This window comes from Thamnophis sirtalis, unplaced genomic scaffold, assembly GCF_051295495.1.
Source record: "Thamnophis sirtalis isolate CommonGarterSnake01/CBP01778 unplaced genomic scaffold, rThaSir2_p1.2 scaffold_5, whole genome shotgun sequence".
Lineage (NCBI taxonomy): Eukaryota > Metazoa > Chordata > Lepidosauria > Squamata > Natricidae > Thamnophis > Thamnophis sirtalis.
In genome coordinates this window covers 74716343-74743280 of record NW_028261385.1, presented here as the reverse complement: position 1 = coordinate 74743280, position 26938 = coordinate 74716343, and positions in this window count along the sequence as shown.

The window sequence follows — 26938 nt, the reverse complement described above, 5'->3', positions numbered from 1 at the left end:
GTTAGAAATTATTCTGAATCTCTTCTGGGAATGTTTTCGTGCCTAGGGCATTGTTCTGAAGCTTGAGGCAATGTTTCTGTACAGGCTTTCCATGACTTTGCAACTTCTCTGCCTTCCTCTCCACACATCGGATTTAAAAGAGCCACTTAGGAGACATTCCTGCATGATGGGTTGCCTTCGGATTTATGGAAACATGGGAAGTTGTTCTGAGAAGAAGAGTACAGTGACAGGATACATGAACTTAGTTTTGGCCATCAAACAATCACAAGAATTCTGCACACTTGTCCATGAAAATGCTGTTCTTTTTACATGAGTTGCTACTTACAATCCCTTTTATATTATGGTTTGTTGCATAGTAAGCTAGATGTTCAGACTGGATTTGGCCATTTTTCCACCTATCAAGTCTTTCCCAAGGAGCTGGGGTAGGCAGATGTTGATATTTTGTTGCAGGAATCGTTGCAGGATGTAAGCTGTTCCGAGAAAAGCTGCCTTTTTGCAATTGACTGATGGTGAATTTGTCAATGCCGATGGTGCTCAAGTGGTGCTTCAGTTCCTTTTATGTCTTTATGGTTCATCACATAGTCAGATGTGCAGACTGGATTTGGCATTTTTTGTCTATTGAATTTTTTCCACGGACCTGGGATAGGCTGATGTGAATGTTTGATGGGGTCACAAATATTGTTGCAGGATGTAAGCTTTTCCAAGTAAATCCACCTTTTGCAATTGACTGAAAATGAATTTGTTGCGTCCTCCCAACGCAGCCGGCAGCCAAAGCCAGAGCCGGAAGAAGATCTGATTGGCTCTGGCCTGGCAGCCGGCCAGAAGGAGAATTGCCGTTCTCCGATTGGTTCCCTGCCTGACAGCTGTCAAGTATAAATAGCTGTCAGGCGGGCATCGTTCTTGTTCTTGTTCAGTAGTGTTGGTTGTTGCTTAAATAGAGCTTGTTGAAGAACCCTCTCCTCTGTGCCTGAGTACTTAAAAGAATTTGTCAATGCCGATGCTGCTCAGGTGGTTTTCCAGTTCCTTTTATGCCTTTAGTATTAGTATTTACAGTTTTCTTTTTACTTTTATTATTATATAATACTTTATTAACATGTACATTCATTCAACACCCAGAAATGCATCATTGCCTAGAATAGATGGTAATTAATTAATTAAAGAGCTGGAAAATTGTCTTGGGGGGGGGGCATGTGTGTTGGTTTATGGATTTTTGTGTGGGAACTCTTTTCATAAACTTGATCTCAGTTGTAGTTCTTTCCTTCCATTTTAGCCAATATCAACTGCTTTTCATTCTTGTAAAGAAGCCCATTCTATTTTCACTCTTGAGCTCTATATGGCACATTAGAAGGGGAAGGGGTGAGGACTGCCACAAAATCAATAGAAAGTTTCCTTGCCAACAAATGCTGAACTCTATTAGCATCCCCGCTGCTGTTTCATACACCTCATTGGTTCAGATGAATATAAATTGTATTCTGATTTCAGTGTCTACAGTCGTGATTAATAGAAAACGGGGTCCCATTGAAAAGGCTGAAGATTTTGCCTGACAGTCACAGAAGACCCGGTTTGAATATGCAGATTTCCCAACCATCAATTGATGGAGTGGAAGATGGGAAATGGAGACTTTCTGGAGCCGTCTTTTGTTTTTTCAAGTACAGCAAACGAGATCGTCTGCTTTGCTTTCATTCATACCCAAGCAACACACACTTGTAGAAAAGATGGATATGCTAACACAACTGCACTCTCCATTGCCTCTTTGTGTATTGAAAATGAACAGCCATTTGTGAATGATTGAATGCTTTGGTGTGTAATCAGCCACAGCAGCCATTCGTCGCTCTCATATATTATGGTGTGACAGAAATCCTTGCTTATAAAATATATGTTAGGAAATAGACCAGGGTGCCTTGTGTGAGAGACAATACAAACTTTTCTAAGCAATTTTATCCCTTTCAGAATTTTAATTTCATTAACCAACCAGCCACCTAGAGGTCCTTTCACTATTATTATTCACTCTCAGATTTTAGCAGTATCTTGAAAATGCTTATCTCTGTTGCATAAGAGTTCTTGAAAGTGATTTTCCAAACAAGCACAGTTGATGGCTTTCTATTAACATCTGCCCTCCTCTGGCCAATATTTATTTAAACACTCAAAGATGTCACACCTGTAAACAATGGAAGCAGGAATAAAGTGTAGCATGTTCTCCAGGTGTTGGGCCAGAGATGGAGAAGAAACAAAAGAGATGTTACTCAAACTACAGTAGAAACAAAACTTTTCCTTCTCTTTCTGCTTCAATCTTTTGATAGAGGAGCTATTAACTATAACTAAATTAAAGTTTAGTAACCTTACCAAAAATTAATAAAAAAGACTTAATATTCCTCTCTTTCTGCCTGACAAGCTTCTATCTCATCACCCCTTCATCTTGGGTGAGGCAAAGATGCTGCCTCATTCCACTTGTATCATATCGTGGCACGACAAAACCTCGCCCGTCAAAATAGCGGTGATAAAATCACATCGCTAAAGCCGCGCCGTCATCACCGCGCATCTTCACCACCGCGACAACAGTGCGGCAACAGAAGGACGCTTTAAAACGGCTCCGCGGCAGAAAGCCGATTTCAATTAAGGTAAGGGTTAGGATTAGGTTTAGGGGTTTGTTTTAGGGTTAGGTTTAGGGTTAGGGTTAGGGTTAGGGTTAGGGTTAGGGTTAGGGTTAGGGTTAGGGTTAGGTTTAGGGTTAGGGTTAGGGTTAGGTTTAGGGTTAGGTTTAGGGTTAGGGTTAGGGTTAGGGTTAGGGTTAGGGTTAGGGTTAGGGTTAGGGTTAGGGTTAGGGTTAGGGTTAGGGTTAGGGTTAGGGTTAGGTTTAGGGTTAGGTTTAGGGTTAGGTTTAGGGTTAGGTTTAGGGTTAGGTTTAGGGTTAGGTTTAGGGTACTGAGTGCTTGGGAATGCGCGGATTTGCCCTCCGCGATTATGTCATCGCGGTAGGGTCGCGTTTTTCCTTAGCACTTCGAACGGCGCGAATTAGTCTTCGCGCTTATGTCTCCACGGATAAGGGCTTCACGGATTTGTGGTGGAACCATATCATATTCCTGTCTTAGGTGATGGAATGCATGTTTGATGGTCACTGACGGTCTGTTATTAGTATGTCCACTTTTGCTTGTTCTTGTCGACATCATTGGATTTAATTGCAATTTGGACTTGCCTTAGATTTTATTGACCTGTGCCACCTGAAGTCACAGTCACATGAGTTGGGCAGCCATACAAAACTTCTGTATAAATAAATATTCTCATGAATATTTACTAATAGAGAAATCAAAGGCCATGATCTTTTTTTCAACCTGTCATACCTCATCATTCCAAAATAAATACCCACCCTCCCACAAAATACACCAGCTCTGGTCATTTCTTACTTCTTTCCTGCAAGTCTGAATAATCATCATTTTAGATTTATGGAAAATAGTGTACATAAAAAGGTAAAGATTCCCCTCGCACATATGTACTAGTCGTTCCCAACTCTAGGTGATGGTGCTCATCTCTGTTTCAAAGCTGAAGAGCAGCACTGTCTTAAGACGTCTCCATGGTCATGTGGCCAGCAAGACTAAATGCTGAAGGCACAAGGAAGGCTGTTACCTTTCCACAAAATGTGGTTCCTATTTTTCTATTTGCATTTTACATGCTTTCGAACTGCTGGGTGGGCAAAGCTGGGACAAGTAATAGGAGCTCACACCGTTATGTGATGCTAGGGATTCGAACTGCCAAATTGCCGACCTTTCTGATTGACTTGCTCAATGTCTTAGCCACTGACCCATTGTGTCCCTCAGTGTACATAATTTGAGCTTAAAATGCTATTCCTTTAGATGAGGAAAATGAGATATGGCTACACAAGAAAGCTTGTTTGTGCTGAGAAATTTTTAGGGAATGCCAGCGCTCACTACCACTGCTGTCTAATATTCGTATAGCTCTAGGCAGTTACATGAAGAGAGGTTTTATTTCTTTACTAAATATAAAGGTAAAGGTTTCCCCTGTCCAGTGATGTCCAACTCTAGGGGGTGATGTTCATCTCTGTTTCTTAATCAAAGAGCCAGCATTGTCTGAAGATATTTATGTGGTCATGTGGCCAGCATGTCTATACGCCAAGGGCACATGGAATGCTGTTACCTTCCCATGGAAATACCTATTTAGCTACTCGTATTTGCATGCTTTTGAAAATACCTAATAAGCCAATCTGATGCAAATAGAAATAACATAAAAATGAGGATCTGACCTTAGCTATAAAATCAACTAGGGGACAAGAACCATCACAATGCAATAGAAAATAAAAAAATGCAAACTATTTAATGCCTTGGCAAAAGAGAGAAAGAGAAAAAGATGGAAAGAAGACCATATTGGGCAACTGAAGTTCTCAAGGAGCAACTTTAATCTGAGAAAGTTGGAGGAAGGGAGGAGGAGGAGGAGGAGGAGGAGGAGGAGGAGGAGGAGGAGGAGGAGGAGGAGGAGGAGGAGGAGGAGGAGGAGGAGGAGGAGGAGGAGGAATAAAAACAATTCTTAGAAAGCCTTTGGAAAGGTACTTTAGTTATACCCAAGACAGTATTTTTGTTCATAACCTATAATTCAATATACTTTTAGTTATTATCACTTTGTTTTACAATATCAAGATGTCTTGGTAATAACGATACCTTTAGAGAAGGATATTTTGAAGTGAGTAGGTTTTATAAAGATTTTCAGTCTCCTTAACTCTAGACAGAGAGAAAATGGTACAGTACTGTACAGTGCAGTCACAGAACCCATAATTATATTCAAATTGTATATTATCTCTTGAAACTACCTGGAATAAGGAATTCAGTATTGTTTTTGCTTCTGAGTACCTATTTCTATTTGATTATGCGCTGCATGAAAAGCAAAAAAACAAAAAACTACCCACAATTTTGTAGATAGCCCTAATGCTAATTTTATCCATGTCCACAATGATTGATTGACTGCGATGTAGAATGAAGCCACCATAATAATCAGTCACAGGCAGAACACTGCCCACTCACCCACGCATGCTTCCAAGGTTTCCCTCGATTCAGGATTTGCAACAGGGCAAGGGAAGAACATGGGGATAGGTGAGGGTAGGGATACTGTGGTTCAAAACATCATTGTGCAAATGGCACAAATAACACCCTGTCTATCATTCATGTTAGTGGCAATGAATGCATATTATGTGAGTTGCATTGTTCCATGATGTCATAATGACAAATGAATTGAAATTGAACTGAATCTCATCAATTCCATCATGACATTAGTCAGTTTGGTAGAGTGGTTAAGATACTGGTCTAGAAGCAGGAGACAGCGATTGTTAGTCCTACTTTAGGCATGAAAGCCAGCCAGGTGACTTTGGGCCTATCACTAGGAGACTGTGAGTTCTAGTCCCACCTGAGGCACAAAATCTAGATGAATGACTTTGGCCCCAGTCTCTCTCAATCCAACCCTGCTTACAGAGTTATTGTGGAGAAAGTAAGAGAAGGAAAGAGTAGGTATGTTCACTACTTTGAGCTATTTATAAAGTAATAAAAGCAGGATAAAAATCTAATCAGACATCTATGAGGAGAAATTAATCTTGGCTCTCCTAAAAATTTTGACATAGAAATGTAGTATGGATGTTTCTGACAAGAACAACTTAAGTGGCTCTTTCTGGAACAATTGTGACTCCATTTTTTTTAGCAGCACTTCCAAATCTGGAGGGCAAAAATTGATCTCATTCAAACCCATTAATAACAGAGGCTTTATTATTAACTAGCTGATAACCCGATGTTATCCGGGTATTTATTTATTGTAATTCTGTCTAATACAGGATTATTTCTAAAGTTGGATTTTTCCCCTTACCAGAGGAAGCCCCCTTGTAGAGTACCACGAAGCTGTTACCATGGAAACTCCACAGCACTGTACATTAGAAGCCATTTTATGGCAGTATGGTAGAAACCATTTGAAGGCACAACAGGCTGTTTCTTAACAGAACGCACACCCCGAGAGGTGTTAGGGGTGTCTTACCAACCCACAGTATTTGTTTCCAGAGAGTAAGTCATCTGTGTACCAAGTTCGATTGAAATTGCTCGAGGCATTCCACAGTGGTGGGTTGCCAATTTTTTTACTACTGGTTCGGGCATGCTTGTGCATGCGCTCACACACAATGCTTCTGCGCATGCACAGAAATGTCAGGGCAGTGGGTAGTCTCCCGCCAGTGCTACTACCAGTTCACCCAATTCAGGCCAAACTGGGAGCAACCCTCTTCTGGCATTCCAGAGTTATGCTGGAATATACATACACACACACACACACACACACACACACATATACACATATATATATAGAAGATTCATATATAGAGTGGATGTCAAGTAAGATTTTCCCTGCTCAATGGCTTCTACATAGTCCAATTGAACACAATGGCTCAGATAAATTAATTCTGGTAACGTTTAGAAACCATTTTAGATATGAGGAGCACACTTCAAAAACAAGAATCTAAGCCAGTGGTAGTTATACATCTACTCCTGTTTCAATAATGCCAATGTAGTTGAGTAGAATCACAACAACCTATTGGGAATAAATGCATTTCCATATTTCTAATAAACATACAGGAGCAATATAGGTCACCGAGTTGAAAAATGCAATGATTAAATTAATGGCATTTTTTATTTATGAAAAGAATGCAATACCACTGAAACTTTCAGCACACACATTTTTTCCACATATGGCTTCAAAACATATCACTATCCCACAGGAGATTAAATAAATGAAGTTCCAGGATCTTACATAGTCATAAATTAAGAGAAAGGAAGTACGGAAATGAGCATGAGCCACAAGGTTTGCAGCATATAACTGTGTATAGACATATGATGAAGCATAAAACAATTTCTTCTAAGGTTCAAGGCCAAGAAATTTAAGGAGCCAAATCAATGGTGAATATTTAGGGGGGAAAGAATGGCTCTGTAACCATGTCATTGTGTTGTAAATGGTTACCAACAATATACAGAGGATACTTTGTGTGGAACAGGAACTCTTTTCCCAATCAAAAATTTGATCTCATCTTCACTTGAATTATCTACTGCTTTCCACCCAACACAGCCACTTGTCAACACAGAGTTTTATCACACAGGAGATATGGAGAACAGAAAGGTAAATCTGTAGTGGTGTATCATGGGCCAACTTGTCAGAGAAATCAGTCAATTTTTTTTACAGGTCACAGACTCATGTGTAAAAGAAAACACAATATATAATACAAAATTCTATATAATACGCAAGGTGAAAACAAATCTGTAATCTTGCTTTGTCTACTGTACTGTCAGCAGCAAATGAATTCTACAGGCTACAAATACAATTCAGCAACAGCAGGAGTTGTCTGGAGATCTTTATCCACCACAAGAAGTTGCATTTTTTTGTATCTGATCAGGAAGAAGAATTAGTACAGCTGTGTGAAAAAGTCCTGCACGGTTTACGGTTTATGGTTTATGACATTTTTTGGAGAGGCCATTGATTTTATGATACTTTATGCTAAGTGCTATGCAAATATTATTACATTTAAATAAATACTGGTGGTTTTTAAGTGAAAGCATAAGCTTTTTGCAATTTGGTGCTGTTTGGATGGGTTTTGTAAATTTTCTTGCATGCTTACAATGCATGTTTACAATGACTGTGAAAACAGATTAACTGATGCCTACCCAGTGGCATATGTATTGCAATTACTAAGACCAATGCTAGTGTTTTTGTTAGATATTCCCCCCTGCTGACAGGCTGCAAGAGGTTTCCACCAAGGTTCTCTGTTGCGGCAAGAACAGAGGTCGAATCTCATTGGCTGAGAGGTCTGACTGATCCCTTTAAAAGGGGATGCTGCCCGACCATTCCCCAGCCAGATGTTTACTTGACCTGTAATAAAGAGCTGTTGTTCACTTAGCCTTGTGTGCCTCCTTTACTCCATCTAACAGTTTTGTTAATATTTTTATTGTTTGTGACCCTGAAAAGGACCATTTAGGTAACCAAACATGGCTACTAATATGAAATTGGCCAGCCTTTATTACTTATCACCAGGTGACATTGCTTCGGCATAGACTGTATAAGCTTTCGCACGTGATCTTTGGTGACAATGTGGTGCCAGGCTGCAATAATGTATTAAATTAGCTCTGCTTGGTCTTTGGATGCTTCTGCTTATTTTGTAACCAATCTTGGCCCACAAGTTCTCAGCTGGGTTCAAATCCGGGCTTTGAGTTGATCAATCCAGGAGTCGAACACCATGCTTCTTCATCCACTGCTGGATGGACTTGGCTCGATGACAGGGAGCGTTGTCATCCTGGAAGTAAAAGTCCTTCCCTACAAGTTGCTGAGCTGAAGGAAGCATGGTCTTTTCCAGGACTTCCACATACTGCTTGGAATTCATGATTCCTTGCACGATTTGTATCCGACCAATACCAGAAGCAGTGATACAGCCTCAGATCATCACATGCAATGGATGCTTCACAGATAGATTCAGGCAGTACGGCCTAAATTATTCAGCTGGAAATCTTCTGACATACTTATTGCACTGATTCCCAGTCAAGTACAAACTGCTCTTGTCACTGAAGATGACCTTGGCCCACTGTTCATTGGTCCACTTGACAGACTTCTTGGCCCACGGACATCGACGAGAGCAGTGAGCGTCTATGAGCAAAGGTTTACTTTGTGCCCTGCAGACTTTGAGTCCTCTTGCAAGCAGTCTGCGATGCACTGTGCTTGTGAACACTTTTACATCACATGTTTCACCCCAAATTCTTGTAATCTCAGGTGAGGTGAGCTTCCTGTCAGCCATCAAAATGCGTTGCAGAGCCCGATCTTGCCGTTTTGTCGACTTTCTTGGTCTTCCAGAATGGAGCCTGTCATCAACTGAACCAGTTATTTGGTATTTTTCAACCGCTCTGCTCCCTGTGGTGCAATAGCATTTCACTCTCTTGTCTATTTCTGTACAGGAGTAACCTTCTTCATGAAGCACAATGATGCAATGCCACTGCTCAATACTGGTGAAAGCAAAGGCCTTCATCCTTCCCATAGCCAGAGCTAAATTAAATTTCTCAATGCTTTTCATGCCTATTTATAGTCAGAGAATATGACAACATTGATTGGCTCATAGATTTAGCCTCTGTGCATTTTCATTGGTCAGCCAAAGCTCACTGTTGATTGGCTACTTTTGATCCTAACATTCTTGAAAATTCAATTTGTGTTTGTTTTAGCACATAAACTCACTCAAAACCTTTAAAAAAACTTTGGTTATATTAATAAAAATTATGCATCTCAATCCGGCTACAGAAATTTTCATTAAAGAACTAATTTTATGTAGTTTCTATGTGTGAAAAGTTGATTAAACATGTAAATACAACTTAAAACTGAAAGTGTGCAGGATTTTTTCACACAGCTGTAGATCATTGCAAGTGTGTCTATAGAAAAGCAGAATGTAATTCCATGGTTCAGGACTCCCTTCCTTACAAGTAGAAAGCTTTTCAACATCAGGGATTAAATAATATGGGTAGTTACAGTGGTAATTTGGAACAGATTTCCATTACTAAACAATAGCAGTAACATCTAGTCTTATATACTGCCTCTCAGAGATATTCTCATTGTAAATATAAGCATTATTTGGGTCCTCATTTTTACCTTGGGAAAAGGACGGCTGAGTCAACCTTGAGCCTTGCCAGGGTTGAACTTCAGGCTGTGTTCAGAGCTTTCCTGCAATACTGCACTTTAATCACTGTGCCACCAGTGGTTAAACAACACAATCATAAAGCTTCAGGTTGCCATCATTAACTTAATCCAACAAGTCATTAGGTGAGGACCCACCACAATCCAAACTATTCCTGGCTTGGTCTCTCATACTCTCAAAGATCAGAAAAGTAAAGGATTTCCTCCCCTGCCTTCTCTGAAACTCTCCTCACCCTCTTATCTCCACCTAATTCTGTCCTTTTGGCAACACTCTTTGGCAGTACTGTGGCTGAAGTACAGGTTTACAGCAATCTCAGCCAGCTGCCACCAATCCTGGATTTCTACTTCAGCCTTTTTGCTATCAGCAATACCGCCTCAAGTCCCAAGCCACAGTCAGTCATCCCAGGGCTATGGCAATCCCCACAACCCTGTCCTCCAATGGCCCTGTTGCACCCAATGATCTTCCCCATTTCCCTCCTGCCGCGAGGAAGTGTGTTTGGCCTGGCCCTATGTCAGGCAGCTACTGTCTATGCCAGCCATCTTCCCAAGGCAGCTCACACCAATCTTAAAATAACATGCATCATCTTCAGGATGCTTTGGAAGCCTTCTGTAACCTAAAATAATCAGAATATTGTCAGAAGAAGTCTTCTAGTCCAATTCTGTCCTCAATCAGGAGAACCCCACAAGAAAACAGCAAGAACAGTTGTGATCTGCCAGCGGCTAGGGGAGCATATTCGGACAGTGAGGAGGTTGGGTAGGAACATGGGCCAGTCCTGGAGTCTGGGGAAGGCTCTGGTGAGGGCTTTGTGTCAGAGGCAGAGAGGGAGCCAGAGCCATATGCCAGTTACCAGCTGCCTTCAGAGTCAGACATCAGTGAATCAGACAAACAGCTGGAGTCTGCTCCAGTGTGCACATGCACAGAGTTGCCAGACAAAGGGAACAGCTAAAGAACAGGGGTTGACTTGGGAGTAAGGCCACCCTTCCCAGATGAAATAAAATGCCCCCTCCCAGATGAAATAAAAGAGGAGCGAAAGAGAAGTGAAGTTTGCAGGAGATAATTGGTTCGCTTAATTGGTTCATGACTCTCCGAGACTCCTTGCCAGGTTTTGCAGATATTGGCCTGTCAGCTCTCCAAGCCAGATAAGGTCTGTGGCTATAAATCCTCTCTTGAAAGACTTTGCTGGATGTGAATGAACAGAATTCACAGTAAATTAATAAAAGGGTTTTTTTGTTGGGACAAGGAGTTTGCCTCATGCCCTCGGGAAGCCTTGGTCAGAAGAAGTGTCCCCTCTTCTCTAAATCATGTGTATCATACTCATAGTCCTTTGGAAGACCTCATAAGCTTTTGGAAAGCCTGTTGAAGCATTGCAAGAACAGCAAGTGTGATCCAGAGAACAGATGACCCTTGGCAGTGTTTGTGGCCAGCTGAGACTGCTGAAGTTCCCATACCTCTCAACACTGCCAATGCCACCAAGGAATCACCCTGTGCAGGGCAGCCAAAAGGGCTAAGTTGGAGTAAGATAGGAAGGTTAGGGGGATTGGAATGGCCCTATGGTTAAAAGTGTGGGTGGACAACTAAGTGCTTGAACTTTGATCCTATGGCCACAGGAGTGCTGCAATAGCCATAACTTTGGGGACCTAACTTTAACTTTGGGGAGAGAAATAGCATTCATTCAGAGCTGTTGCCATTTTAAATGGTCACTAACAAACAGTCGTTAAGTGAGGATTATCTAGATCAGTGGTAGTCAACCTGGTCCCTACCGTCCACTAGTGGGCGTTCCAGCTTTCATGGTGGGTGGTAGGGGTTTGCTATAACTCTGCTTTATAAATTTTATAAAGTAAAGTTACTTCCCTACTTTATAAATCACCATTACTGTGGAACCGCTGGGCGGTTAGAAAATTTTACTACTAACAGAGATACAAAAGTGGGTGGTAGGTATAAAAAGGTTGACTACCCCTGATCTAGATTTACCCTCCAACCCTGCTGATGGATTGGTGGGTTAATATCATGACTGTGTAATAGTGCAACCACTTCACGGGCTCCGAATCTTGCTTTTTGTTGCACAATAGAGTTAACAAATTTGGGAAAGGTCTATTGCCTTTGTTTTATCTAGTTTTTGTTCTTCATCAAAACTAAATTAAACACCGACGGGTCAAATCCAGGATGGTTGTTTCTCCCATTAATTGATCGGATGTGTCAGCAATAAGAAACCAGCCTGCACAGCAGTCAGTCTCATTCGGTTTCTTGAGGTGACAGCTCTCTTTTTCATTCTCAAGAGCTGAGCCAAGACAGTGGGGAGTATTTTATCACCCCTCCAGGATAGAAGCACGGAACAATATGTGACAAATATCCTTCATTTTTGAGGAAATGTTACACAGAAAGGACATCATATGTAAGAAGCAACGGGGGGGTGGGTGGGCAGAATCCATGTTTAGCTTTCAGAAAGTTAAAAAATCCCTTTGTGGGAATTAGCATCATTCAAGGGTTACCGTTTCCATACACTTAAAAGTTTGGGGAAATCTTGCTGTCACCGATATCATGATGAATGAAGGCCAGCCAATTTAAATGCTGTGATTTATGGAGTGGCTGAGACGGTTGATCTTTGGGATATGAACCAACACAAAGCAGGCTCCACTGTGCTGTTGGAATAGGGAATCGTAACTCGAGTGTTATGAATAACAAACCTGCGCCAGGTGTTTAGGGCTTAGCCACACAGAGTGGTGATTTGCTTGCTTGTGATGTATGGCAGAGAATGCATGGATAGTAAAATCCATGAATCATGTGCCAGTAATTGAATATGAATTGTTACATTTGAAAGGGTTATATTTAAGGACACCCCCACACAGCCTGGCACTATTTTGGGGTGATGAATGAGAGTCACAGAGTAGGTTAAGCTAGTATTCAGGTGGAGTGCTAGTGCAATTTCTCCAGAAAAGATTTACTTTTCCTAATTGATGTAAGAGAAACCACTAAAGTATAAATTTAATCTCCAGCAAATGGATGGCAACCTATTTTAATCAAAATTAGAAGGTTAAGCGCTGACTGCTTGAAATTAATAGCTGTTCTATATACTTCCCACACCAAGATACTGCTGTGTTGAATTCTTGATTGAGATTTTGTGCAGGGGTGTCTGACCTTGGTAACTTTAAGACATGTGGACTTCAACTCCCAGAATTCCCATGCTGGCTGGGAAATTCTGGAAGTTAAAATCCACAACTCTTAATGTTGCCAAAATTGGACGCCTCTGCCCAAAATCTTTTATTTGTAGATATCACAGTCCATTAAGTAGAAAGAAAGATGCAAACGGTGAGGCTTTCTCGACTTGGCCTAAGGATGGAATTCAGAAAACATTCAAGAGTAAATTTTGAGCCCTTCTAAGACCCCCTTCATTGGTGAGTCTCCTCCCTCCAAAGCATGAAAGCTCTGAAGGTCATACCAATACACTACAACCCTGAACTCAGTTTTCCCAATTAGCTAAAGTTAGATCATCACAGAACTCAGACTTCTAGAATGAATGATTTGATTGACAAAGAAAGATCAGTCTGGCACAATCTTGAACATTGATACCCCAAAAATGTTCACTCTTTCCTTCCCAAATTGTAGACAGTAAGCTTAGATAGAGGACTATGAATACTCTTTTGTATGAGGCGGCCAAATAAGGGGTGAAATTCAGCGGGTTCTGACAGGTTCTGGAGAACCGTTAGTAGAAATTTTGAGTAGTTCAGAGAACTGGAAAATATCACCTCTGGCTGGCCTCAGAGTGGGGTGGAAATAGAGAGTTTGCAGTATCCTTTCCTGCCACGCTCACCAAGCCACGCTCACAGAACCGGTAGAAAAAAAATTGAATTTCACCACAGGGCCAAATGGTACCAACAAAGAAAATATGAGAACCATAATTTGTCCTGATCTGCTCCCAGCTGATTTCTCATGCTTATTTTATTTGTTTCCTACCCTTATTATTTTTATAAATAATTCAAAGTGGTCATGAACATACCTCATACTCTCTCTCTCTCTCTCTTGTCTTTTAATGACCCCATAATCCCTTGCATGGGGTGGAGTTGGGGCACGTGAATGAAGCTGAACATTTACTGGCCGTTCCTGTCACCAATGTGGAGTTCCGGAAGGGCATTCGGCCAGTAAACACTGAGATCCATTCAGTTGCCCCGACTCCACCACAATGAAAGGGATTAAGGGATCATTAAAAGACAAAAAATATAGAGTTAGAGTAAATAGATACCTCATATTCTATCCTCCTCCTATATTCCCCACAACAACAACCATGTGAGGTGAGTTGGGCTGAGAGAAAAAGTGATAAGCCCAGAGTCATCAGGTAGCTTTCATGCCTAAAATGGCACTAGAATTCACAGTCTCCAGCTCTCTAGCCTGGCGCCTTAACTACCAGCGAAGCAGTGGTGACTTCCGCATCCTGTTGCAACTGGTATCGTGCAATGGGGCCCGGCATCCACCATATGAATGGCGCAGCACATGCATGCGTCCTTACCTCCTGCGACCCTCCGCGATGCCTCCATGACTGCTCAGCGGAGCATTGCGCAAGCCCCGTATGCTCCATGTGCATGCACGGAATTGCCAAAGAGCTCAAATACAGGTAAGGATGTCAGGTGGGTGGGTGGGCCATCTGGAGCACTGTACCAGAATGGTACCCGGTGCTCCCGGCAGGCACCGGTAAGCCTGTACCGGGGCGTACCGCCTGCAACCCACCACTACAGCGCAGCTATGTTGGTGACAAAGAGCCCTTCACAGGCTATTTGTGAATGAATGCAAAAGTTTTGAAACCCTGAGGAAAAGGCTCTAGAGATTAGATCAAAGCAAAAGCAAGAGCAATAGAGTCCTTTGAATCATTTCTAATAAATCAGTGGTGTGCAGCAGTAGGAAGTTTCTTTGTCATTTAAAGGGCTAAGCTTTTTATTATGATGCCTGTCTGAGCCGGAGCTTAAGAAATGATTTGTGAAGTAGCTCCGTAGGTTTCATTGAAATCAGGAGGACTCCTAAGTAATATCTGGAGAATCAGATTGAGGCCAAGCGAGGCTAACAGGGGTATCATAAACAATGTCCATATAAGTTTGCAGTCGGTGGCCATGTTACAAGATGGATGTTTTCAGAAAGCAGACAAAAGAATGATTCTTAACAGACTCTGATTTCCTGGCTGTGTGAAGTAGTGACCAGGGATGGCTGCCTGGCTATCAAAGTTCCCTTTGTGGCATGATAGCATGATTTAATTACCAAGAATGCAACTCTTAGTAAGAAAGAAAGAGGAATGGCTGCCTCAAAGACATACCTCTGGCTCTTGTAATGGAGATGAAATATAATCAGGTTATTATCACGGTGTACCTGTGAGGAAGAGAAATGTGTCTAGCCTAATCTTATCTCATATCTGACATAATCCCTGCCACAAAATAAATTAAAACCCTTGGAATCAGCAAGGGAATAATCTGGATCTGTATTTTAATTTAAAATGGTTTCATCATAAACCTCCATCTACTCTGAAGATACAAGTAAATCTATATGGGATCCAGGTGCCTTCCACTGTACCATAAACTTATTCTAACCTGTTACTCTCTAATTTCCCAGCCATCCGGATATTTTCTTTTAAGAGTAATTTAAAGTATCAATTGTGGCTGCTCCCATTCCAAAATCACTAGAAACCACACCAAAATGTTTCACAATTGTAACATTGAAATGTCATGGTGCACTCAAGTCTGCACTCCTGCTTTAGATATTCCATTCAGATCGAAGTTATTACAGAACGAATTGTACTGTAAGGCCACATACAAACAAAATACTGAATAAAATAAATATGACCTATATACAATCCTGATTTGAATGAATTTCTAGCTAGGGAGTATGATTTCTACTCTGAGACCAGGTCTCAAAAATAACTTTTCAAGTCATCCAGATTTGTACTACCATTTGTACAATATCCTGTACCATTATTTAGGGTTGGAATTACAATAGCATGTTTCTTGAATTTATTTTAGAAACTACTGTATATTCTTAATTATTTTTAGACTCCATTATGCTTTTTTTCCTTTCTCTTACAAACACACATGTGGTGTGTGTGTGTGTGTGTGTGTGTGTGTGTGTGTGTGTGTGTGTGTGTAATACTTTTATTCAATATTTTGTTTGTGTGTGGCTTTAGGGCTATAATATTCATACAATGTGGCTTCAAATATTCACCAACCATTTTTTTATAACTGTTCTCCGTCACATGCTAGGTTTTCAAGTCAATTTGGCCAGTGGAGAAGACTTTATCATACAATCTTTCACAGTTCTGAATTCTGAACGGTTGCAACTTTTAACAGATTAAACTTTTCTATCATGAAACAGATAGGGAGGAACATAGGGAAACCAAACGCTAGGCTCAGGATTGCTTCCTTTCACACTTTAAAAATCCATTTTTCTCTCTTTTGAGATCTCCCATCCCCTCGTGATCCCAATTTTCTTTTGCTTCCTTTTTCAGGGGGAAAGGAGAAGCAGGTAGTAGTAAAATCATTAAAGCTCTGGGGAGGAAGGTTAGTGGACCAGATAAATATGTATTTATATTTAATATAGGTGTGAGTGAAGAATTGTTTTTATATAATATTTATCATGCATAATTAAATATATCAGGAAGGAAGGAAGGAAGGAAGGAAGGAAGGAAGGAAGGAAGGAAGGAAGGAAGGAAGGCTTTTCCAAATTGGGGGACACTTCCTATGTTCTAGACTATGCCCCAGAAAACACTCCCCACTAGGATATGCCTGTATTACAATAAGTTTCATTAGTCTGCTCATCACACGTTAACCACAGAAAAAGTGAGCAGAATGTGCTTTGTGTCATAGTGTAACTTATGCTCATAATTTGCTCCTAAATGCCAAGTAATTGCAGATCAATCTTCATGCATTGCTTCATTGTCCATCTAACAAAACGTCCCATCTCACAATGTTTTGGATCGGATGAGAAAACAGAAAGAGGGAGGAAAAAATGGCATGGGGAGAAGCGCCAAGAGGCAGGGTAGCAAGCAAACATGTACCCCTTACCAGAACTGTATCCATGACAACTGGAGCTATTCGTTTTCCTGTGCATTTATGTTAGTCTTGCTAACAATGCCACAGAGAACACTGACAAACGATCGCTTTGTTCAGCCATCCATTTTAAATATGCGGTCCATTCCACCAGATTTTTAATTTGGCCAATTAATACTATCAGATACTATTAAGCAAGTATATAAGGAATAAACACACACCAAGTTAATGGTCTCTCTCTCTCTCTCTCTCTCTGTCTCTCCCTCCCTCTCTCTCTCTCTCTCCTTCCCTCTTTCCCTCTCTCCCTCTCCCTCCCTCCCCCCGTCTCTCAAATGTATATCTCTTCCTCTCCAGGAGGACAGTGTGACTTCTTCTGCCGAGGTGGCACAGTGGTTAAATGCAGCACTGCAGGCTACTTCAGCTGACTGCAGTTCTGCAGTTCGGCTGTTCAAATCTCACCGGCTCAGGGTTGGCTCAGCCTTCCATCCTTCCAAGGTGGGTAAAATGAGGACCCGGATTGTTGTTGGGGGCCATATGCTGATTCTGTAAACCGCTTAGAGAGGGCTGAAAACCCTATGAAGCGGTATATAAGTCTAACTGCTATTGCTATTGCTATTTAACATGCCTTTCTGCAATTCCTCTGCATTCACCTTTTTCCTGCTGAAAAGGGTGGGTAGACAGAGACAGAGAAAAGCTCAAAGTTATCCAGTCAATTTCCATGCTCAGGATGGATCTGAACTGACCAGTCCATACACATCACCAGAATTTTGAATTCGCCCCATTCTTTTGCAAGTTGTGGATTAAAGCAAATTGTGAGCCTCGGTTGTGCATCAAGAGATCTCACTTAGTCAGGTCTGTGTTCTGAGGTGACATCATTTGTAGCAGGTCAGCAGTATCTGGTGACAGTTGAATGACATCTTCTTTGGCCAAGAAATGGCTGTTTTCCTCCCACTGTCCAGTCCTGGTAATTTTACTTTAGAGTTCTTTGACTAAATGCCCTGTTTATTGAGAAGAACATAGCTAAAGTGGCAAAGACCTTCTTCATTTGAGAAATGAAACAAGAACTCTTTTTTTTAAAAAAAATACCATTTTGTATCTCAGAATGGATGATCCATGGGACAGATATGGTCCACTGGCACCCCGCATTTGGTCTCAAGAGAACTTCAACATTGCACCACCAAAATTCTCTTAACAAAACTACTGATTTCTCTTGGCAATATATTACAAAAGATGCCAAAAGGCTAAGAAATGAATGCACAGAACTTCTGGAAGGCAATATATTGGCAAAACTTTAAAGGATGGTTCAAAATATGTTCACTTCATCACTAGAAGTCTCCCACAGCCTGCCTGCTGGGCTGAAAACAAATTACAATGTAACCCGCTCCTCTTATATATATATCGGCATTTCCAAAATGGACCATTTACATCTCCTTTTTTAAAAAAAGTGATACCCACAATTACTCATTTTGTAGCACAAAAAAGCAAAAGTGCCTCAGCTGGTTTCTCACAGTAGTATTTAGAATGGAATGGAATGGAATACAATGCAATGCAATGCAATACAATGCAATGCAATGCAATGCAATGCAATGCAATACAATACAATACCTCTTTATTGGCCAAATGACATTGGACATACAATGAATTTGTATATGGTGCATAAGCTCTCAGTGTACATACAATCAATGTGATAAGCCATGATCATAGTCATTGTAAAAATACATTCATCATAAATAAAAGATACAACACACAGTGATAGTCATAGGATACTAAATAAGCAATCAACATAAATCATACTAGGATAAATAAACAATATAAATTGTGAGATACAAGCAACAAAGTTATAGCCATAAGAAGATAAGGAGATAGCTAATAGGAAAGATGATAATGATGATGATGATGATGATGATGATGATGATGATGACGACAACAACAACAACAACAACAACAATAATAATAATTCATGGAAACTTCAATGAATCTCTGGAAAACGAAGCTTATAGCTAATGAAGAAGAACTGGGTGAAGTTGAAATTAAACGAGGCATTTTCCAGGGTGATTCTCTTTCATCCCTACTTTTTATACTATCAATGCTACCACTGACAATCATTTTGAAGAAGATGAACTGTGGATACGAACTTGCAAAGAAAGGATTGAAAATCTCGCACTTGGTGTACATGGATGATTTGAAGCTGTTTGGTAAACAAAAGCTGAACTGAATTTATTAATTGAAAGCACAAAAGAATTTAGCCAAGACATTGATATGCAGTTTGGAATTGACAAATGTGCAACAATGGCAACCAAAGCAGGTAAGGTCATAGAAGATGATGGAATAGAACTTGAGAATGAAGAAATGATAAAACCAGAAGAAGACTACAAGTACTTGGGGATTTTAGAGGCCTCTGACTTAATGCATAATAAAGTCAAGGAATTAATTAGCAAGTACATTTGACGAATTCGCAAGATATTAAAGTCCAAATTGAGTGGAGGAAACATCATAAAAGCCAAAAATACTTGGGCTATACCTATGATTCGATACTCTGCAGGAATAATTGATTGGACCCAGTTGGAGTTGAACAATTTGGACAGAAAAACAAGGAAGCTTATGACAATGAATCATGCTTTGCACCCTAAAAGTGATGTTGACTACCAAGAGCAGAGGGTGGTCGAGGACTCCGACAAGTAAAACAGACTGTGGAAGAAGAAAAACACAGATTGAATGATTACATACAGAAAAGTGAAGAACGAATGATTAAGGGAGTAAATAAAGAAGGCCTTTTAAAGACAACTAAGTCAAAAGCTGAATATAAGAAAGAAGTAATTGAGAAACGAGCTGAAAATTGGAAAAACAAAGCTATGCATAGCCAATACTTGAAAAGTATTGAAGACAAAGCTGACCAAAAGCTTGAAAACTTGGAACTGGTTAAGATCAGGAGCACTGAAAAAAGAAACAGGAGGCTTTATTTTGGCAGCTCAAGAACAAGCCCTAGCCACAAACTGCATGAAGGCAAAAATTCAACATGTTACCACCAACAGCAAATGTTGCCTCTGTAATGAGAAAGACGAGACAATCGACCACTTGATCAGTGGATGCAGCAAAATTTCACAAACTGACTACCTACAACGCCATGCTAAGATCATTCACTGGAAATTGTGCCAAAAGTTTGGATTTGAGTACAGCAAAAACCACTGGGAACATCAGGTTCAGAAGGTTTTAGAGAATGAGAAAGTCAAGATCTTGTGAGACTTCAGAATTCAGACTGACAGGCACTTGGCCCACAACACACCTCACATAACAATAGTTGGGAAAAAAAACTATGGTTCATTGACATTGCAATACCTGGAGATGCACGAATTGAAGATAAACAGCAAGAAAAAAATCACAAAGTACCAGGACTTGCAAATTGAAGTTGAGTGACTGTGGAAAAAGAAATTGTGTGTTGTCCCAATTGTAATTGGAGCCCTTGGAGCAATACCTAAAGGGCTATCTCGCTATTTGTAAATTTTAAATTTATCACACTTGAACGTTCTGATTCTACAAAAAACCACCCTACTTGGAACAGCTTATATCCTCCGACGTTACCTTAACAGTTCCTAGGTCCTTGGTTAGGACTCGAGCTGTTGAACTACCAACCAGCCCCAAAGGCTGTGAATCTCACCAAAGATTAACCACATAATAATAATAATACAGCCTTACTAGATAGTTTGACAGTGTTGTGGGAATTAATTGTTTATCAGAGTGATGGCATGGGGAAAAAACTTTCCTTGCGTCAAGTTTTATCTTAAGGAAGCAAATTTTAGTACCCAGTTGTCAAATCCTACAGTGGATAAGTTTACTTGTGCACATGATATAGAGAAACTGAACAATTAAAGAGTTAAACTTCTCGCCCCACACCCACTCCCAAAAAAGAGTCTGATGTCCGCTAAAAAACTAAAACAGTAGAACAGCTAGTGGAGATTCAATAGGATCTCTCTCTCTCTCTCTCTCTCTCTCTCTCTCTCTCTCTCTCTCTCTCTCTCTCTCTCTCTCTCTCTCTCTCTCTCTCTCTCTCCCCGTCCCTCCTTCCCTCCCTCTCCCTCTCTCCCTTCCTCCCTCCCTCACCTCCTCTCTCCATAATTTCTATAAGGTGGATTGATTTTTATGAAAACCTAATCCAGAAAATTCACATTGTAAATGCTGAAGAAAAAAAAGAGAGACACTGCTCATGACGGACAACCCTTACAAAATATTCAATTCTTTGAGGGAGTCGTGATCCTTTAGGACCATGCACTTGAGAATATTTCATTGCATTCCGATGGAAAACTAAAGTCTAATTTGTAGTGTGCACAAAAAGTCCTTGGAAACCAAGAAACATGTTTGAGCCATTTGCTTCTATCTCCAGATCTCAGTAGAACCTGTGCATCACAGTGTCTGTTCAATTGGTCTGATGGGATTTCTTACATGTTCAGAGTTAAAAACAGATGGCTCTGTATTTTTAAATAAAATTCTCTCATCTTCTCTATTCCTTTTCAAAAGTGGGTGGGAGAGTCTTTTAGGAGAGCAACATTCCAGTACTCACAATATGGTTCACTGCTGAATAGTTTATGAATGGCAAAAACTGTTAATACATTTTAAAAGTGCACAACTTTTGAAATACACAAACCCATTGATGAAAATGACATTCTGTGCAGTTTTGTTTTTCGACTAATGCAACATCTGTTAGCTGATGCCACTGATGTTGTGATAGTTTCATGTATGCTTCCCATCTTTTTATTCTGATTAATCTAATGAATTGTTAAATTCTTGTTGTCTGGAGCCCTTTCTTCACATACTTACTGGATTTAAATTGTTTTGGGCCATTTGGGCATAATTAGTTCATTCAATGACATTTAGAAGTGTTTGTTTGTTTATTTATTTCTATTCCTACCCTGCTGCAGACTTCCTTTTTAAATAGGCCCTTAGGGCAGCGCTGAAATGAGTGAAAAATACATTAAGATAATTACAGATATCAATAAAACATAACAATTAATTACAGGTTGAAATGGAACACAGAGGAGAAAACAATAGCAACGGATCATCAGAAGATGGTAAATTATTGTACTCTCATAAATGTCTGCTGCAAAAGCAAGACACCCCCCCCCCCCAAAAAAATAATGAAATGGTTTGTCAAGTTTCCTTGGAAGGGGTTTCCATTAAGAGCATTCAGAAGTGTCCATTGAATCTGTCGGTTGTGTTGGGATGGTTCATTGTGGCATGACGATACAACTCTTCCTTTATGTACATGATCACCCCATCATAATACATATAACAAAGGAGCACCACAGAGTTGTTACAAGTTTAATTCTTTGTCTCCAATGGTACCATTGCTAAGAAGTCCTGCTCCTTAATTTTGGAATTGTTACCAAAATGTTCTTACCTTACGCATCCACTGAGCCTGGCCAGTTTCTTATTTTGCAACCAATACTAAAGTAACACCTAAAGCTCAGAAAGCTGAAACTATCCAAGGAGCTGCTGATTCAGTTCTACAGAGGGATTATCGAATTTGCCATCTGCACCTCTATAACTGCCTGGTTTGGTTTTGCAACCCAACAAGACAGATACAGACTTCAGAGGATAATCAGAACTGCAGAAAAAAAGAATTGCTACCAACCTGCTTTCCACTGAGGACCTGTACACTGCATGAGTCAAAAAGAGGTCTGTGAAAATATGTACAGACCCCTCACATCCTGGACAAATTGTTTCAACTCCTACCCTGAAAATGACGCTATAGAGCACTGCACACCAAGACAACTAGACACAAGAACAGTTTTTCCTGAACACCATCATTCTGCTAAACAAATAATTCCCTCACCACTGTCAAACTATTTACTAAGGCTGCATTACTGTTACTACAATCTTCTCATCATTCCTATCACCCATCTCCTCCTACTTATGACTGCAGGACTGTAACTTTGTTGCTTGTATCCTTACAATTGATATTGGTATTGATTGTTTCCTGATTGCTTATTTGTACCCTATGACTATCATTAAGTGTTGTACCGTATGATTGGTAATGAATGTATCTTTTCCTTTATGTACACTGAGAGCCTATGCACCAGAGACAAATTCCTTGTGTGTCCAATCACACTTGGCCAATAAATAATAAATAAATAATAAATATTACCATAAATAATTCCAAATTTATCATTTGAATTTTTCTCACTTTGTAATGTTGATGTGAATCACATCATTGTAGAGTCCAGGCCCCCTTCACACCTAAGGTTTGCAATAGCTTTAGAGTAACACTGTTCCTTTTATGTATGCGATTAAGGAGTATAATTAAGGTGCTCATTAAGTTTCACGTCCGCCTATTAGGATATATGAAATTAAGGATGATGATGACGATGGTAATGATAATGATATGCCCATGGTAGAGATAATAAAAATAATAACATAGTTTACTTTCAAGTTTTTCAGACATTGATCGAACCTATAGAGAAACAATAGGGGAAAGATGGTGCTACTAGAAACAGAAAAGTAATGTATGAATAGACTTAAAATAATAATAAATGAGGTAAGTCAGTGCAGACTAATGGGAGAATTCCACATTCTTTTCTGTGTATTCCAAAGAGGGAGAGATGGAGATATCAGCACCTTCACACCAGACACATTTAATGTATGCTGTGGGTGTAACTTTACCATTTATGGACTCCAGGGTGGGATAAATATGGAAGCAGGAGAACAGCAGGGTGGAAATAAGAAATGAGAGCATTGTCTATCAATTAATAAAAGACTTTGCATGGCCATCATGATAGGTTAAGTCCGGAAGTGGGTTCCTACCAGTTCAGACTGGTTCAGTAGTAACTCGGCCTGCCATGCCCTCGAACTGTTTCTATTGGTGGCACCTATGGTGACTCCATCTTGCTTTTTGCTTCTGCACATGTGCAGAAGCATTTTTTACTATTGCGCATGTGCACGTGCAAAACACCCATGCGCCCAAAGCGCATCCCTGAGTGAATTGGCAGTAGCAGAAGCCAGAATCCACCCCTGGTTACAGCAACTCTAAAACATTTGTCTGTTTGTGCAGCCCTCTACCCACTTGACCTACATACACATCTACCAATGTGAGGGGAGGAATATAGTGAGGAAAAAAAATTAACTGCACCCACATTTAATGAAATGCTCATTGTGTTTTGCCATGCTCCATGTGAATATTGGTAAATCAGAACACCTGAAAGCAACTGACAAAGGAAGAAGCAAATGGCTACATTGAATATCTACCCATACCTATATCCACCCATTAAATCTCCAAGATACTCCCCATTATAACAATTCTGGGCAAAGGACATATTAATATTGGTTCCAAATAGTCTGCTATGTGGGATTTATAGAGGAGATGGTTTACAGTTAAAAACCCAGATTCTCAAAAAGGTGAACTCCATAATGCCTACATTAATGAAAGTTTGGGTGACAGGTATGTCTTCCTAATCATGTGGAAGGCTTCTGAGTAGTAATTGCAGAAACGTAGATAGGTAATTAAATAAAAGAGATTTAAAACTAATGCTTTGAATTGGCAAGCCATTCAACATTGCAAATACTCTATTTGCTTTATATATTTGAACTGTTCCTTGGCGCCACATCCCATAAACTCCCAGATTAGATCAAATGTGTTTGTGGAACAGCAGGTAAAGCCTCCTATATGCTTTTACACTCATAGAATAGAAATGGAATAATAGAGTTGGAAGAGATCTTGGAGGTCTTCAAGTCCAACCCCTGCTTAGGCAGGAAGCCCTCTACCATTTCAATCTCTTGTCCAATCTCTTCTTAAAACCCTCCAGTGTTGGAGCATTCACAATTTCTGAAGGCAAGCTGTTCAACTGATTAATTGTTCTAATTGTCAAGAAGTTTCTTCTTAGTTCTAGGTTGCTTCTCTCCTTGATTAGTTTCCATCCATTGCCTCTTGTCCTGCTGTGGAGAATAGCTTGACTCTCTCTTCTTTGTGGCAAGCTCTGAGATATTGGAACATTGCTATCATGTCACCTCTAGTCGGGGTGGACTTCAAAAATTTCAGCAATGGGTTGTCTGCTCAGTTGCTGGGTGGATGTGGCCATGGTAGACTTGATCTAGTCAGCCTTCTACACCACAGGAGGGGGGCATTTTTGCCTTTCCCAGGCTCCAGAGGCTTTCCTTGAGCCTTTGGGAGGGCAAAAACTGACTCCTGGGCTCTGGAGGCCTTCCAGGAAGCCCATTTCCCCCCCTCTCTAAACCCCCATGTGGGCCCTGCACTTACCTCACATCCAAAACGGGCTGCGTGGAGACTCCTGGGAGGGGTGTGGTTGGGTGGCAGGAGTGGAGCATGGTGGGCGGGGCCAGCCAGGGATGGGATTTGCAGGTTCTCCGAACCGGCCATAACTTTAGCTATGTGTTCTCCCAAACCCGGGCGAATCAGTAGCAGCCCACCCCTGCCTCTAGTCCTTCTTTTTCATTAAACTAGACATACCCAATTCCAGCTACCGTTCTTTATATATTTTATACAAGATGCAAGATATTATACAAATAAACATGACAAACAGTTCTCCATTTGCATCTCTGCTGAAGTTATTAAATCTGGCCTCTGCAGTTTGGGAAAACTAGCCCTTTTCTTTGGCCGTCTGCTTACCGCCAAGTACAAAATAATATGGATTCCCCATCTCCCAATAGAAAATAATGCAACCATTTCCTCCCTTGCCAGGACCAAGAACCAAAATATATCAGAATACCAATGGCATGATGCTATGCTTGTTAGTGTCACCAGCTGGGACCTTAAAACAGAATGCCAGGAATCCTGTGGAAAGAACATATTCTCATTAGATTTCTGGCCAAGTTTTACAGATGCTTTAATACCGAGCAAAGAATGAGGAAAACAGCATTTAACCACCAATATTCTGAGTTCTGTATAAATCATATGCTGAACCTTTGGATTTCCTCACTTCCCAGCTATTTGTTTTAAATGAAGGACCAGAGGGAATGGGTTTGAATTTAGGACTAGCCTTTTTATGAAGTTTCTGCTTTTCAACCAAATGAGACATCAGAGAACAATCACATATTAACACTGCTTGAAGTGCATCACTTTATATTATAAACAGAGGATTGTGTGCATATGAGCTTCCTGCCTAGCTATTTTTAAATTCCCTGTGTGCAAAAAAAACCTAGTTTGCCGGAAAGAAAACCTTTATTCCTAATATACCAGCTTTCTATAGTCGGGATTTTTTTTTCCAGTTAGCGAAGCGGTGGCGCAGTGGTTAGAAGGCAGTACTGCAGGCTACTTCTGCTGTCTGCAGTTCGGCAGTTCAATCCTCACCGGCTCAAGGTTGACTCAGCCTTCCATCCTTCTGCAGTCAGCAAAATGAGAAGCCAGATTGTTGGGGGCAATATGCTGACTGTAAACTGCTTAGAGAGGGATGTAAAGCAGTATATAAGTCTAAGTGCTATTGCTATTCACCAGGCAGTCTTCTTCCTATGTTTAGACCTAATAAAATGGAGAAAGAAATATAGAAGGGTTAGCCTCAGAATTAAAAGTCAGATTCCTCAAATGTTCTCAAGAGGAACTGGTTTTTTTTTAAACTTTACCCCTTGTTTAACAAAATAACCAATATTATCATACATATATGCTGGCTTGATGACATTAGCTAACCAACTTTGACTTCAGAAAAACTATCCTGAGTTACATGGACAGAACATCATCAGGAAATGCCAATATAAAATAGTTCTTTTATCCAGTCTCCAAACTTCCGATTTCAGTCAATAGTGGTAAGATATAATCACTATCTCTTGGGAAAATAAAGTTAAAATGTTAGTCACAAGCCAAAGCATATAAATCCAGTTGTGGTGCAATAAAGCACATGGACCTTTTGAAACAATGCAGCTAGAAACAGCCAGTGCACAGAATAAAGCAGTGTATTTGATACAGAAACCAGATCTTCTGAACATACACTTTTTGTTTCAAACTCATCACCTTAGGATTTCCTGTTTAAGAAGATTCCTAGGTTTGTAAGTGACTACACAATTCATGGATGCCTGACCAATCCTGGAGGACTATCTTGCTATTCTAAGGATGATCAAGCATCCATAGATTTCCCTTGTCTCTGCTAAAATGGTGAGCAGTAGAGAAGAGAAGATGTTTTTTCTCCTTACCTTTATCGTGGCTCAAAGGAGAGATGTTCAGGTAGACATGGCAAGCACAGGACAAGGAGCATTAGCATGCTAATGCTTAGCTTAGTTTCCTAGATAG